The following is a 17,917-nucleotide window of genomic DNA, read 5'->3' on the forward strand; positions in this document are numbered from 1 at the left end:
GAGAAGCCAACAGCATTAGGGCAAGGGTATGTGACGATTCATTAGATATCGTCTATTCTCCCTGAGGGCGACCCCTTTCTCATGAGGCCAGGGAGGTGAGGCCGCTACCCGATAGTCCCCATGGGGTATAATGTGGAAGGATCCCATGGGGAGGGATTCCCCCTCTGGGGATAAGGACGAAGACCTGGTTAGAATCAAACACAACATCCCAACCCCAGCCTTCCCAAACCTTTTGTCACCATTGCATCAACCCGCCGCACCGCCACCTTCCTTGCACTTCTATCTGCTATAGTCACAGCTCTCCTATTTTGACTGAGACAAAGAAGATTACCGAACAGGTAACCACTTAAACGAGGTGGTGGGACACAGGAGTAATGAAGAATAATACCAAGAAGGAGCCGCAGCGGTATAGACTTCTGCACAGGCGTGGTTCCTTTTACATCATAAAAACCAAAGAAGGCAGTAAAAGAGACACAGCTAACCAGGGCGAGAAGCCGCAAAGCCTGGGAAACCAGAAAAAGATGCAGAAAAGGCCAGGATGGAGCCGAGAGCAGTCCACTCCCGGTGTCGAGAGGACAACATGACTATTTTAGCCAAATGCGTTCAGACGTTAACCGGAGCCGGTGACGCAAATGCAAGAGGCAGTGTCCATAGCGTTGCTCCCGGGGTTGGGCAGGAGATCCTCAAGGTGAAGGCACCGAGATGCGGAAATGCCCACGCAGCACGCAGAGAAGGAGAAGGACCCATGGACAAACCGGCCACGCATTCCGGGAGCAGACAAGGTAACAGGAGAGGTGCAGGGACCGGCAGGGTCTGAAAACTACGGACATTACAAGCATGACTAGTTATTGATGTGTGGATCATAACAGAACAGCCTACACATGTTTCGACCATTCAGGTCATCATCAGGGCTGTTATAATAATTGAAAGAAATGCACCCACTAATGAGGTAACCCACTATATATTACACATGATGATCATGGCTACACACTACCCATGCCCAAGCAATTATGCAATCAATCATCTTGAAAAGACATGTACATGTGTGATGAATATGCATTAGAGAGTGGGCAACCCGCACCTTATATTCCCAGACATACAAATAAAGACCTACGATAATTGCAAAACAAAAATGTAGGTTAAGAAATAAATTTAGGTCTAGGTTAAAAAAAGACATGATTGTTAAAAAACACCAAACCGCGATAATAATATCCACAATATAAAAGGGAAGATGAAATCACAAACAGACAGAGGAAATAAGTATACAACACTGGGTTACTCCCTTGTAAAATCAAATTTTGTCAAAAACAAAGTAAATCCACAATCAGATGTGCAGCCACATGCATGACCACAAACAGGGTTTTTTGAAAATGGAAAACAGTATGTGCACTGAGTTGCTTTATTCTTAATGTATAGGTAAGGGGCAGAAGTATTTTTTTTTTCCCACAGGGCGGTGGACTCTTTTACTTTAACTGATATACTGACAGTCACCTTAGATCTTTTAGATGAGGCAGTGAAACCCCTCTTAGGAGTCGGTAAAGATAGGTTTTCTCTTGCTTTATTGTTTAATAAAAGTCTTTCGCCCCAAACATGCCACCTTTGTGTCAGACTCCTTCTTCTGCACCCTTACATTCTCCACAACCATAATAACAGATTATGGCAAGTCCCTCACTCATCTATTTGCATGCCAATTCCAGGCCACGATGACACCCCCATTCGAGTGTGATTTCAAAATACATCACTTTTCAAAATTGTCTCCAAACAATGGTACCCCTGTACCCAACATATGTAAATTTGATCACTCATCATAGTAAATTCTTTTGACTCATTGGCCCTCATTAGTAGTATGTCACTAAAATGCCGGTAATTCTGGCGTGCTGGTATTACCATCTCCCCCAGTGCGACCGCCAGAAATAACGGCGCATCACAAGTCCTCAGGTGCACATACCCTGCACTGCTGGAAACAGTAATACTGTCATACCGTTATTGCCAGCATCGTCAACAATCCACCGTTATTACTGGCATAAATGTGCTAATATTACTGAGACTGGCACTCAAACTGCCGGAATAACCAGAGGCAGAATTACTAGCAGCAGAATTACTGCACCAGAATTGGCACCACCCCTGAAAACGGGAAGCTTGCCGGCGGCCATCTTGAAAACTCATTCCTCTTTTAATCCCCCACTTCCAACTGCCATCCATTGACACAGGAAGTGGCAAACATGTCTGAAGACAAGAAGCCACAAGTCCCTGACATCAGAATGCAGAGACTTAAATTCACTGAGTCAGAGCCGACTGCACTGGCGGACAATGTGGTGCAGCACCCAGAGGTACTCTTTGGGCTGGCCCACGGAAAAACCAGTCAGCAAAGGAAGACTGCCATATGGCATAAGGTGGTGGAGAAAGGGTCGGCTGTTGGGACTATCCCCCAGATGAAGAAGGACTGTCTGAAACGCTGGGACGATCTGCGCCTGAGGCGCCGGAACCTTATCTTCCAGCATAGGAGGGAAACATCTGACACAGGAGGTGGGACAGTGGCGCCCAACCACCTCATGCCCTGGGAGGAGACATGCTGCTCCACACTGCAGATGGAGGGCATTGAGGCTGTTGGGATGGGCAAGGCGGGAGCTGGGACCCAAGGTAAAGGTGGTAAGTGCAACTGACCCTATGTAAAGGAAAATATTTTGCCCAAATGCATGCATCCTCAAGCACAGAACCACCTGATGTGCAAGTGAACTGGCCCAACACATATCAGTCACAGCAAATGGCAAGATCACACACACATGCCAGGGGATGCAGCCATGCCCCGTAGCAAAAATGTAAAGCCCCACACATGGACACATGAGAAGCGTCCATGAGTGGCAAGGAAGTCCATGACATGAATCATTGGCCCACTGCACACATACAAAGACGACACCTTGGCATGCCAACAGGCAATCTGCGCTCCCACCACTCACATGTAAGAGCACACATTAGGCACAAGACCCCAAGGAGGCCTCATGAATAGAGCAGGGCACACAGAATGTTGCATGGTTGTAATGCAAGCTGGCAGACATGTCTCCCAGATGACTAACAGCATGCCCATCTCTTCGCAAGAGGCACACAGTCCACAGACAGAGAAAGAGCAGGACTGTCAACATCAGCCAGACCAACAAGTCTGCACCCCCCTGCCAGCAGGCTCAGGCAGCAGGGCAAGGCCACCTGCATCAGCAACCCCACCAACAGCAGTGCCTGCCCCCACACCAACAGCTGTGCCTGCTGCCCTCACCACAACAGTAGTCAGTGGACCTACCACTGGTCAGCAGGGAAACACACCAGCCCCAGGAGGCACCTCTGGCAGGCCTGACCAGGCCAGAGTCTGGGCACCCTGTGCTGCTGTCTCTCATTTAGCCTCCACACCACCACTGGCACTGTTGTCACCAGTCCATGGTGGCAGGGGTACCACCACTGATGAGGAGGAGGACAATGACACGTCCTACTGCACCACCTGCTACAGCCCTGGCCCAACACAGAGCCGTCAACCACTGCCACTGCCCAGCATCAGATCGCTCGACACACTCTTGGGCCTAACTCACCACAATAGCACACCAGCACCTCATCGAGATTTGCCTGATGTGGGAAGGCATACAGGCATGGAGCCGTAGGACTGCCAGGTCCCTTGTACATGCCACTGCCAACCTTGTCCACCTTGCTGAAAGGCTGCATGAGGGCAATGAGTTGGCCTCTGCCACAGCTGATGCCATCAACCAGAGTATACAGTTGACCCTGCAGCACATGCGGGCTTGGGATCTGACCCACCAAACTGTCACCACCAACACCGAGGGCTCCCAGACTGGAACCCCATCGCACTACTTTCAGCAACTCCTGACAACAAAGGAACAGGCAAACGGCCCCATAGCAACGAAGCGACACATGTGACAATAGAACACTGGCAGGGTGCATCACTGGGTGTTCGGGGAGGGCAGGAGGGTGGGTGAGGACGGGCCTTTGGGGTGTCCACTTTTCATGTTACAGTACATAACATTTCACTTGAAGCACTGACTGGACATTCCTTTTTTCAGAACATGTGTTTACTGTGATGGTGCATGATCACTACAAAGTGCAAGCGGTGTACAGAGTGGAGGGGAAACTCAAAAAAAGTCCTCAATTAGTTTTTGGTCGGCCATGCGGCCATCTCCAGCCTCCATGAGCACGTGCATGGGCCTGGCTGGCGCTGCACCATTATCCTCTGGTGGAGGCATGTCCAGATCTGGGGCAGGGGTATGTTGCGTCTGATGCAGATGTTGTGCAACAGTGCACAGGCCAAGGCTATCTGCCCCACCTTCTCTGGCCTCATGAGCCTGAAGACCTGCTCACATGGGCCCTGTTGTATGCTACTTCCTGCAGCGTCTGTGGATTCCTGAGAGAGGTCATCAGCCATGGAAGCAGCGGGTATCCAGCGCCACCTACAAGGGGTAAGGACACAGGTGTGAGTAATGATGCATGGCAGTGGTGTTGCATGTGATGGCAGAAACCCAATGGTCAGTCTGTGCAGGCATGTCCCATGTTTTATTGTACTCAAAACAGATAGTTGGGAGAACCCAAATGTCCACGCCCTATCGGGGTGGTCTCCTACCTTCATTTTGGGAAAAATAGGAATCAACTAGAAACAAAAGGGAGGTAGTCAACAGTTACTCTCAACACAACTGAACAATAAATTCAAAAAATATATATACTTTATTAAGATTTCAAAGGTGAAAAATGTCATCACATGGGTAAAATACACATTCAACATTAAAGAAAGCAAACTCTAAGGACATATACAAATATGATAAAGACAGGACACAATATTTAAAAAATAGAAGAAACAAAGATATTAAAAATCATCAGTTGGTAGTGGAACTTTGGGAATCTATCCTATCAAATGAGGTTCAGATATCTCAGGGTCTCACAAAACATGTCATCCAATCTGGTATGACTCTTAGATTACAGACTCAACATGTTTCAGTCCTCTCTCTGGTAATGGGACTTTCACCAGGAGTGGTCAAATACAGTATTAGAGTTTTGTTCACAACTAGTGCAAGGTCTTCTTTACTGACCCTTCAATCGAAATTCACAAGGAGTATCTGTTGAAAAAACCCAAAAAATAGAATCAACAATTTGCATATATTCTATAAACACATTTAAGGTGTTAAGGTGAGCTCAAGGATAAATAAATTACCTGGGCTCCCTTATGTAGTCGATCCCTCGAAGGAGGAAAAGTCCAAAAAATTGAGCATATTATAACGTGAAGGTCTAATTACTTCAACGTGCTCCTATAAACAAATTTATAAAAAGGAATGGAGTGTTAGATTGGCCATTGATCTACAGACATTGGTGCTCGCAAGACTTGCATGAGACAGGAAACATTAAAAGGTAAACATTAAAAGAATTACAAGGTTTATCTAAGTTTCTATCACTTCATCCAAACGAATACCCGTAAGATCCAAAATCATAAATGCCACTGGGTGTGGCTTCTTACCTCAAAAAGAGCGGTTATTAACCCCTTTGGGGTCTCCTCGATGTTCGTTAGGTCAAACTGGTTTAGCGGGGTCCGGTATTATTCCGGCTAGATGTAGATCATCAACGCTTATAAATAAGGTCCCAACACCATCTAGAACCCAAATGCCACAAAACAAAGGCTACTTTATATGTTGCAATCCTTGTAGTCTGATTTAATCATTAACAGTCTTCCTATTGTTCACCCTTGCCTCCCAGGTAGTTTTTAAACACTGTTTCCCCCATCGATCAGTACTTGAGGTGGGCCTAATTAGTATGGTATGGTGTCTGACTATATAACTAGTCTTCAAAAAAGAATAAAAAATAAAAATAAATCACTGCCCAAATACTCGATCTATCTCCATCTGTCAGAGTTAGCAGAATTCTGAGTCTTAGTATCTGTAAACACCCTCCAGTGTTTTCTAACAATTTGACTGATCTTGAGGCTAAGGTTGGTAAACGTATTCACGCAAACCAGGCGCTCCCCAGGCGGCTGTTTAATCTTGTCTTCTTCATGGCATCAGAAACAGATGACAAACTGTAATTCAGAGTATGTAGTCTATATGATTACGTGCCCATGTATCCGGCATTACATAGGCAAGACAAACAGAAAGGTAAAAACACACATCTTGGAACACAAGAGCTGTTTGAAGAATAAAGTTCTCACAGCCCCCCTAGTGAAACACTTCACCGAGGCACAACATGGTTTTGAAGACTTTCAATGGACCGTTCTCTTGATGGTAAGGGGTGTCAGCCATAACATGAAAAGTAAGATACTGTTTGAAAAGGAGCAGAGGTTGATTTTTCAGACTCAAAGTGATTTACTTGGTCCTAATGAATCAATTGAGTGGCTCAAAATATAAACACTAGTGGCCCTCCGGGAGAGTTCTGCCGTTTTCAAAACCTAAAAATGATTTTTCAGGACACAAAGACACTAGCTTACATCAATGCCACCCGTGTTACATTTATCGGGTTTCCACTTCCTTAAACAGAAGTGTTGTGTAGAACACATTTTCCCTTGAGAGGGGGGAGTCCCTGTATGGGAAGATGGTAGATTTTATCATGTGGTGATGGCCTAAATCATGGTCGTGACCGATCCCTGATGATTTAGATGTGAGCCCCAATACTTACATAGCTCTCCTTAACGAAATAATGAACATTTAAGGTTTGTTAACCCTAAAAAAGGACTAAGGACTTCCTAATCTTCACCTCCCAATATGGCGGACCTCGGCGGTGTTGTTCTGGCGTTTTCCATTTTTTTATTGTGGCCGTCTGGGAGAGTTCCGCCTTCAAAACCTAAAAATGTTTTTTTTGAGGGACCCAAAGACACCATCGTACATTAATGCTACCCGTGTCAAATTTATCGGGCTCTCACTTCTTTAAATAGAAGTGTTGTGCAGATTACATTTACCCTTGAGGGGAGAGCCCCTTCATGGGAAGATGGGAGTTTTTATAATCTGGTGATGGTCTATCTACATCAGCACAAATACTTATCATTTATGTTTGTAATATACGCCCAAATGCAATATTTGTAACAACAGTATGATTTCTTGTATTACTCATAATGTGCCAACAATCGCTATCATATGTACCATGTAACTAAGTTATTGCAAGTAACAGCGCCTCAAAGCCCCTGGGCTGCTTGCGCGCTATATAAATTTAAATAAATAAATATATTATGGTTGTGACCGATCCCTCATGTTTTGGATATGAGCCCTAACATCTACATAGCTCTCCTCAACCAAATAACGAACATTCAGGGATTTTTAACACCAAAAAAGGACTAAGGACTAATCTTCACCTCCCAACATGGCGGACCTCCGCAGCATTGTTACGGCATTTTCCATTTTTTATTTCTTTGGGCCCGATAACAGGAAACAGTAGCAACCAAGCGGCTGGGCGAGAACGCGTTCCTGGAGGAGAGAAGCTCTTTCCAGCGGCAGATGTGATAACTACATTGAGTAAGGTAAGCACACTGGTTTTATAGACTAGAGATAAGACGAGGCAGAGATCAAGACTCAGGATTCTGCTAACTCCGACAGATGGGGATAGATCGAGTATTAGGGCGGTGATTTATTATTATTATTTTTTTTTTTTGAAGACTAGTTATATAGTCATAGACACCATACTAATTAGGCCCACCTCAAGTACTGATCGATGGGGGAAACAGTGTTTAAAAACTACCCAGGAGCCCAGGGAGAACACTAGGAAGACTGTTAATGATTACATCAGACTACACGGAGTGCAACGTCTAAAGTAGCCTTTGTTTTGTGGCATTTGGGTTCTAGATGGTGTTGGGACCTTATTTATAAGCGTTGATGATCTACATCTAGTCAGAATAATACCGAACCCTGCGCAGCTAAACCAGTTTGACCAAACTAACATCGGGGAGACCCCCCAGAGGGGTTAATAACCGCTCTTTTTGAGCTAAGAAGCCACACCCAGTGGCATTTATGATTCGGGATCTTACAGGTATTCGTTTGGATGAAGTGATAGAAACTTAGTTCCACCCCGTAATTCTTTTAATGTTTAACTTTTAATGTTTCCTATCTCATGCAAGTCTTGCGAGCACCAATGTCTGTAGATCAATGGTCAATCTAACAATCCCCTCATTTTTATAAATTTGTTTATAGGAGAACGTTGAAGTAATTAGACCTTCACGTTTGAATATGCCCAATTTTTGGGACTTTTTCTCTTTCGAGGGATCGACTACATAAGGGATCCCGGGTAATTTATTTATCATTGAGCTTACCATAACACCTTAAATGTGTTTATAGAATATATGAAAATTGTTGATTCTATTTTTTGGGTTTTTTCAACAGTTACTCCTTGTGAATTTCGATTGAAGGGTCAGTAAAGAAGACCTTGCATTAGTTGTGTACAAAACTCTAATACTGTAATTGACCACTCCTGATGAAAGCCCCATTACTAGAGAGAGGACTGAAACATGTTGAGTCTGTAATCTAGGAGTCATACCAGATTGGATGACATGTTTTGAGAGACCCTGAGATATCTGAACCTCATTTAATAGGATAGATTCCCGAAGTTCCACTACCAACTGATGAATTTTAACATCTTTGTTTCTTCTATTTTTTAGAATATTGTGTCCTGTCTTTATCATATTTGTATATGTCCTTAGAGTTTTCTTTCTTTAATGTTGAATGTGTACTTTAGCCATGTGATGACATTTTTCACCTTTGAAATCTTAATAAAGTATATATATTTTTTGAATTTATTGTTCAGTTTGTGTTGAGAGTAACTGTTGATTACCCCCCTTCCTACCTTTTGTTTCTAATTGATTCCCATGTTGTATTGTGCCACACTGTTTCATGTTACAATCCTTGCATGCATGTAGCACTGCTCAGGGAGGTGTTCTATTCTGGTGCCTGTAGTGCAATGCGTGTAGATGTCCTGTTGGGTTTGCAATGGCCTGGTCAGTTCTTGCTACATCTCCAATCGTGTGATAGACCTATGTGTTGTGGCCTGTGACTTAAGAGGTGTGCTGGTGGGTCCTGTGTGTGCAGGGTGCTCTCTGGACATGAATTTGTGACATTGATGCACCCCACACCCTTTGCTTGTCACTTATGCTGCTAGGTAGATTGTATTGTACATGTACTCACCCAATATCCAGGTCCTTTGTCCTCTGTGACGCTCCATGTAGGCCGGCAGCGTGCTGTTCCGCAAAACCATTGCGTCGTGAGTTGATTCTGGGAATCGGGCACAGCAGTGAGTGATGGTGAGCTCGGCATCACAGGTGACCTGGACATTCAGGGAATGCATCTGCTCCCGGTTCCTGTAGACCTCCTCTGAGGTGTGGGGGCCCACCAGCTCAACATGTGTGCAATCCAATGCTGCTACCACATTGGGCATGCCTGCAATTGCATAGAAATGGGCCTTGGTGGCATTTAATTGTGCTTGGGTGGTGGAGAGGGTGATGTGCTGGTCCACATGGCACAGGAGGGCCTCCAGCACCTGTACCAGCACTCTGGAGAAGGCAGGCTGAGAAATGCCATGCAGCTGGCTCACAGAGTGCTGGAACGTGCCACTGGCCGGGAAGTGCAGGACCAACACCAGCTTTGGCAGTGGTTGTATGGCTGACCCAATGCCGATCCAGCTCTCAATCTCCACCTGCATGTGGGTCAGGAGGTTAAGTATGATCTCCCTGTTTTGGCAGTACAATGAGGTCCCATGGTGTGGCTCCTGTGCGAGGGGTCACTGCACGCCTATGGCTCTCCACCTGCATCCCCATCCTCCTCCTCCTCCTCCTCATCTCCATGGCCTACTGTTGCCTCTGCTGGTACTGCAGGCCCTTCAGCTGTAGATTGCATGTAGTGCATTAAGCTCCATGTTTGCAGCAATGAGTGGCAGCATAGTTGTGTTGGGAAGTGTTGTGGGGTAGGTGTGGCCCTTTTGTACTCTTCTTGTGTGCACAGGGTGCATGTTGGTGGATTGGGTGCACCTGTGCCCATATTTCCTTCACCTGTGTCCATTTACCTGCTGCTCTGAGGTGTTGTTGTCTCTGCCTTGTATTTGCCGGTATTACTGGCAAATAACAGCCGTTATTACTGGCACATCAGATTTTGTAATATGCTAGTTATACCATTGTGCCAGTATTACCAGCGCAGGTTTCCAGCTTTGCCGGTATTTTCATTGCTGGTATTACTGTCGCCGGTAATTCTGGATGAGGTGATATTGACGCCAGTAATTCCGGCAACTGTGTTCCGGCAAACTCCTACTCTGCCGGACCAGTAAACGTGTCAGTAAATGGTACTACCAGCACTTTTACTGTATACCAGCAAACTTGTAATGAGGCCCATTGCCAGGTATAAACAAAACACATGTATAATCGTTGTCATTCAGTCCTCTCAAATCCTTACAGATCATCAATAAACACAAGCCATTTATTTATGTGGGTTCTGTCTCACAATATTACCTAAATAGAGCTGACTAAAGACAGCATCTGTCTTATCAGCACCCACATAAGCAATATTCTTCCTAAAAATCCAATTCATTTTAGAAAGTTCAGTGGCTAACAGTAACATGAAATATTATTTGTGTTCTCCATGCACCAGTCTGTTACTCAGTATTTTTCTAACCCCTGCTCAGTCCTTCCTCATATGGGAAAGTCATTGGGATATTTAGCATTACAAATATTTTATCATCCTCATCAATTTGCAAACCTGATAATCTATTGATACAATCTTTGCCCTTTAAATTTGTGTCACAACCGTGTACCACCTCCTGCAGGGAGGAGTCAACAAAGATTGATAAAGAGTGAAATTTCTTTTAAAACGTATTTTGGCTCTTTCCTGGTCGCTCTGTATGCCATGAACCCGAGAACCCGCCATTCAGCACGTCACACTACTGTACACAACTTTTTGTACATCGGGCTTCTGGATTTATGGCATACAGACTTAAATAGATGTAACCATTTTGAGAGTTCAAAACGTAGGGTTTTCATGAAGAATCAGACAGCTTCAACTAGGAGCAGCACTAGACTGCTACACAATAAATGGCAGGACCAACAAACCTTAATGGCAGTCATCTTGGTAAAAGGCCACTCCCCACTTCAATATAAAGTTGGTAATTTATGGTGCATTAAATACCATGCTGCCTACATTTGTGAGAACGAAGACCGAGTCAGACCACATAGTAGGTTAATTACATCAGAAAATAGCAAACAGGATTATCACTCTGTCTTAAATGCCACAATATAATGGACTACATGGGACAAATAATTTTGACATGAAAGAGCAGCAAAGAGGAATAGTTTGGTGTCACGGTCATGAAGTCAGGGGCACATGCATGCAGGGGTCGCATGCACAGGAGACCTGGGTGGACGCTGTCCTGGCGCCTTTGGCACCAGGCTCATGAACAAAAGTAAACAAGAACATCCATTTAACACCAAAAAGCTTTTATTATGGACATAGCACTTCAGATGCATTAACCTTGAACATTCCATTCATTAAGCCTGATGCATTAACCTTGAACATTATATCCATTAAGCAGCCCCAAGTGTATTCTTGGGTGTGGCTGCTAATGGATTGCCTTCACACATGCTCACTCTCTAGGAGTGGCAGGGTGTGGCTGGTAAACCGGCCCTAATGGGCGTGCCCACAATCTCAGCTATATAAGCTGCCCCGATCCTCAAGACAGATGCTTCGCGTTATTCTGCACTTGCAAGCAGCATAACGCTCACTGTCGCCTGAGGTCAGACTTACCTTTGAAGATCCTGCTTCCTGGACATCCTACTTCCTGCCAGCATACTTAACAACTGGGGGAAGCTGTTCTTACCTGTACATCTCTTGGGCGAACCAAGTATTCATCTTTAGACTTTCCGGAACGCCGAAATCTTCATCTTGGCACCGCAGCTCGATACGCTACGCTCCATCGTCGACAGCTGCGCCTGCAAGGAAAAACAGAAGACAAGGTTAGACATCGAAAAAACAGTCAGTTTAAGGTTGCGCTTGGTCATACTTTGTGCTTTTCCTTAAACCATCACTTACCTGCTGTCGAACATTGCGGTAGCATCCATCTTCCATCCGACCGCGTCTCGCAGCTGCATTGAGGCCGCATTTCCATCTAAGGGAAGAAAACAGAAAAGAGACATTGTGGCGGATATAAATAGGAGCAACATATAAAGACATTAAACAGAACGAACAGCATCACAAGAGCTCAAGAAAGACTTACTAATCATAAGGAGAAGCATAGTCGCAGCTGGACTGGACTAATCCTTATCAGGGATCAGTGAAGGAACTAGATCCCATTCGACGCGCCCCTGCCAGAAGTAGCAGGACGGAGAGCTTATCTTCCATAATTCACAGGAGCAGTCTCACCACGTAACACCGCTCACAGCTTTTCTACTGAGGGAGAGGCCTGAAGGGGGTGATTCAAGTTCAGGGAGGGCTGCAACCGTGCCCCAACGCCTCTGCAGAGACCAGGTGAGCATAACATTTGGGGAGCAAAATTTAGCATAAATCAATTATTGGGCACCAGATCATGTGCCTGGCATCAACGTTAATCAAATCTGTTTTGTCTGTCACACTAACATACACCTTTGCAAGGCTACCCCTAATCAATACAAAACCATATTAAAAACACATCCTAGTTGCCCACTCAGTGACCATCAATGTTGGCCACTATCAATGACCTAACCTCCACTCTCAAACAAATGAAGGCTCCCCTATCAATTTTTCTGTGGCATGAATATCTATCCTGGTGGTCAAGCCTTGATTGTGTATTTGCCTGTAATGAACCACCTGTCACAATCCATTATTCTGCACCGAAATGATAAAATAGAGTAATCACTGCATTCGGATTAACTTTGAGTCCAAATTCAATGTACTGTGGTGTCTGAACGATGGGGGATATCTTTCTCAGGTGGCCAGGGCATGGCCGTTGCCCTTGGATCCAGACCCCAGGGGTGGACAAGTGCGGGAGGATCACCTGGGAGAGGGGACCTCGGGAATTGGGGTGAGACATTCGATGGCGAGACGCTGTATTTCTCCCCTTTCGACACTTCGTCCACCTTTCATAGGTTATTCTAAATCCTGTCCCAGTACCCCCCCAGCCTTAATTCCAACAAGTACCAACTCAGAAAGCAGGCATGGGAGAACCAGGAGAAAGAAATTGCAATTACCATCTTGTGTATTACAACCACAGGACTATCCCCCTGTCTCAGATATCCCCCTACCAGACATACCTTCAGTTGAAATAGAATATTGTCAAGCCAGTTCCATAATGCCCCCATACCTTTCTGTAAAACCACACCAACACATTTAATTACTGTCACACACTCACCTTGTTTATTTGGACAAATCCCTACACAATCTTTCCCTAATTAATCAGAAAAAAAGAACTACCACAATCCCTCCACACTGGCTTTCTCTACAAACACTGAGATGAGGAAGAGGGGAGTTGAAAGAATGAAGATGGCTCACAACACCACTGAGAGACAGAAGAAAGATTATGCCATGCTAAGTCTGGACTGTCCCAATAATGAAGCCAGGCAAGGTCAGGCCTCCTTTTGTAACTACTCACACCTGACTCCACTTGAGACTCACAGGAAGTATAAAAGGCGGAGCAGGAGAGCACACTTTGAGTGAGCTGGGGATGCTGGAAGGTGTCGAGACAGCAGAGTTAGATCAGTTGAGTTGCAGAGACCCTGGGCGACTTGGAGGAGGAGGGAACCACCACACTGGACCTTTGAATTCAGGAGAGGCTACAGTGACGGGATAAATCTGTACCTCCGAGATGCTAAACCATGAGTAGCTGGGATTCCCCATTGAGACTCCTGCAGCTCCTGAAGCCTTGGACTGCCATTTTGGGGAACTTTGAAGTAGGAGTAAAATACACTGCAATGCATACTGGGACTAGAAGTCCAAACCAGTTGTTTTGGTGAATCTGAAGAAGGGTCCACACCTGACAGTGGAAGGCCCTTAAAGTAAGGTGCAGATCTGAGCCCGGAAGAGGGGCACCTGAGGAGTCTGTGCTTGGCAGAGGGAGACCATGAGAGTGAGAATGTCTGAGCCCGAAAGAGGAGGACCTGAACTTTAAGAAAACCCAGTGAAGGACCAGCAGCAAAGTGGTCCGGCGCCACATGAACACTCATTCAAAGGACTCTGGTTGGTACCCTTTGTTGAAACTACAAATACCAAGAGGAAATGGGAGGGACTGGCATAAGAGGTCAAAGTGGTCCTTCAAGGGTTGAGCAAAACCCCTTGTACAATCGACAGTCTTTGACACGCTGAGGAAACAAAGTGGATTGTGTTACTGGGGGAAAATGTGAACCTGACTGAGGAATGCCTACGAATTAGGGTGACCAGTAACATAATACAATTGTGAACTGTTTAGAATGGCTTTGTGGGATGCCAGGAGTAGAGTTTAGGGCAGTGAGTCCTGCATTGTGATAAAGCAAAGTGAACTGTGTATCTGGCCGTAGTGAACTCGATAGAGGGAGGCTAACATTGTCAAAAGGATCGGAGCCTGGAAGAGGGGTTCCAGGGGGGAATAGTCATCACCCAATGTAAAAGATTACGGAAAGGAACTTTTTTTAATTATTGTTGACACATCAGGCCCTCGGAGGCAAGAGACTTTGTATGAAAGACTTGCCACACAGAAGGTCCTGTTATCACTGAAACGAACTGTAACCTCGTACTGGAGAATCCCAGGCATGTGTTGTGCTCAGGAGCCCTTCCTTGTCCCATGCTAAAAACATGGGTAAGGGAGACCCCAGTTATACCATCCTGACTTATCATTTTGGTGAACACTTCTTTCTTTTCTGGTGAACATTATTCCACAGTATTTTGTAACTTAGCAGTAAAGATTTGCAATAGTTATTTTTTAGTATAGGCTCTTTTTATTTGACAAGACGCGACTAGGACTGCCTTATTTTTATTTGATGGTTATAGCTTGCTCCCATCTTAGATTTAGGTTTAGATTAGGCGTTTCTCTCACCTATTTATACAGTTTAATAAACACCCTTGAACTGTGTGTCTGTCTTTACTGTTGCCACCATGAGTTCCTCACAGTACTGGAAATCCAGCACGGCCCACAATTTCCTTCCTGCTTTCTTCAGGTTAGCAGCTTGGGCACAGTCCCTCCAAGTGAGACTGTTAGGTAAGATTTGGTGCAGTACCCTTTGGATGCACTACAACAACCTTGACCTTCTGGTAATAGGAGCCCAATCGTTGGTATAAGTCTGTACTGCACAGGTTGGTAGTGTGGCTGAGCAGCCAGGCTTATCTCAAGATCCAAAGTGACAAGTATCCAAATAAACACTTACAATCAAGGTTCCTTGATTAACCAATTATTAATTATTTAACAGGCAGTTTCAATAAGCCTTCTTCAGAAGGGGCAATATAATAGTAACACACAAATACACTCCAACATACACACTCTTAGTTTCTCTAAATCAGCAAATACTCATTTGGGATTGCACACATACACTTCCTACACCCTCAAGTGAATTCAATAGCTAGGGCACTGTGGACACTAATATATCACTGGTACATTTAAAGCAATACTGAGATGAGTTTTAAAGTAAAGAGGTTTCAGAATAAAACGAGATCACACAAATATTCTGAAGCAGGTAATTACTTTTTAACCCCCCAATGCAAAGTAAATGAACCCTTTCCTGGAAGGAAGGTAAGACACAAGCAGAGGAGAGAAAAGTCATTCAGGGAGCCAGGCCAGCCAATGCCGATTGGGCAAAGGTCTAGGTGAGATGAAGCACTTCTTGCAGGTAAGTAAAAGGCTTGCACAATGTTTTAGAAGTCTTTGTAGAAAAATTAGAATCAAGCTGGGAGGATTGTGAGTTGTAGAAGATGCAAGCAACTCTACAGAGGTAACCAAGACAAGTCTCAACTGAGATCAAGTAAGGCTACAAGACAAGAGGTAAGTTCTCCTAGACTGTACAGTACCTTTGGTTAGAAGAAATGGTTCCAGCTGGCTTCTGCTCCTGTGTGGCTTTGTAGATCCTGTTGTTACTGGGCCCCAGATGTGGGGACAAGAGGGAGGACCTCTCGGGACACCTACAACACAAGGGGAAGGTCAGCGGCAGAAAAGAACCAACTTCTTTTCAGCAGCACTTCGCGGTTTTAGCTCCTCTCGTCTCAGCAAATAACACCAAAGCGGTCTCACGGATAGCACTCTGGACTTTCCTCGCATCTGGGTTCCAGCACTCTGTTGAGGTGGCTCAGGCCTGGCCAGTCCTGCTTACTGGGAGTCCAGAGGATCTTCCAGCAGCTCAGGTCTGTCTTAAAAGTGATACACTGTGTTTGGTGTTCCTCTCCCTGGCACTTCGGGTCCAGCAGCAGCAGTGGAAGTACAGCCAGCTCTGAGAGGATGTCCAAACAAGTTCACTTTGGAGTTCATTGGTCCCACCAACTCAAGGGGAGAAGTCGTCCTTGCAGGGCTTCTCTAATCGAGGCAAATTCGGAGCTTCAGGACAGCAGCAGGGCTTCACCGGGCAACCCAACGGTCCAGGAGTTGCAGTATGTGTCTCTTCCAAGTTCGTCTTTGGATTCCTTCATCCAGTGGTCAACTTTGCCTTCCAATCCAAAAAGCTTTGCCTTTTATGCAGGTTACTCCAATTCATTCCAGCCTAGCTGTCAATCACACAGCAGGGTGGCTGTCCTCGCCGGACAGCCAGTCGGCAAATCACCTTTGGGTGCATTCCTGTAACAAAGGGAATAAAGCCCAGGGAGTTTCTGGCACCTCCCTCACTTCCCGCCCCTGTCAGACATACTGGAGCCGGAGAGGGCTTCACTCGTGGATCCTGCTAAAGACAAAATGAACAAAGGGACCAAACCTGGTTTGGCGCACATAGTAAATCTGAAGAAGGACCTTTCCAACAAGGAATGGCAAAAAAAGAAGACAAAATGGGCAACCATGGGTGCTTTACTGTAGCTGCAAACGCAGCCCGTGGTAAAAACACACAATGGTAGTAAAAGGTAAACCACTGCCACCAGACATTAATTTTAGAATGGGTACCATAAAAATGTTACATGAGAAACTAGACAAAGGGGATACTAAGTAACCCCTCCAGCACCCTATTGTAGGATAGCGTGTGCTGGATCTAGAAAGTTACAATTGTAAATATAAAGTCAATTTCACTTTACTGCTCTTGGAAACAGTAGTTTATCCAAGGGAAGGTATTTAAACCTTTGGGAAATCTAAGAGACTTCCCTGTGCCACTGCACTGAAGGTGCTGTGTGCTCCAATGCAAAGATGATGCCTATGGAGTTTGTTAGACTCCAAAACCAAAAAAGAAACACAGTGTTAAATCACAGAAAAATACATGAGAGAGTGAGAAAAAGGTCTCTCTCTCTCTCCAGGTTAAAAATGACAAAGTCCTAGCATCCAGCAAAAGTGCAGGGGGTCTCTAAGGAAGAGAGGAATTAGCACATTTCTGAGAATTCTACCTAACAGAGACACAAAGAAGTTGTGCAATGTCTCCAGTTCCTGCCTGTGACAAAAAAGGAACCGCCATTAACTTTTAAGTTGTCGCGATAGGAGACAGGCAGACATCCACTCTTCTCATATTTGTGGGCAGTCCATATTGATGTCGCTCATTTCAAGGATACTATACCACAACCACAAAAGTACTTCTTAGGGTTCAAATCTAGTTCTAGAAACCCAACTTGTTTGCAATACTAGCAGAGCAGCCTGTCAGAATGCCATCATCTTCAAAGACATCCATCCGTTTTTTCTCTCTCTCTTTGAAAGTTCTGTACATCCATGGTGTTAAGATGGATTTCTGAACTCGGACCTGGAGGGCAGAGGTTCAGAAGGCCAGCCTTGTTTCTTGGAACAGGGTAACCTCTGGACAAGCCAGACCAATCAGGGTAGCGATGGCGGCGGTCAAGACTAAGTCTCAAGAGAGGTGAGGGTGACGGAA

The sequence above is a fragment of the Ambystoma mexicanum genome, chromosome 2q, assembly GCF_040938575.1.
Source record: "Ambystoma mexicanum isolate Mex_15411 chromosome 2q, UKY_AmexF1_1, whole genome shotgun sequence".
NCBI lineage: Eukaryota > Metazoa > Chordata > Amphibia > Caudata > Ambystomatidae > Ambystoma > Ambystoma mexicanum.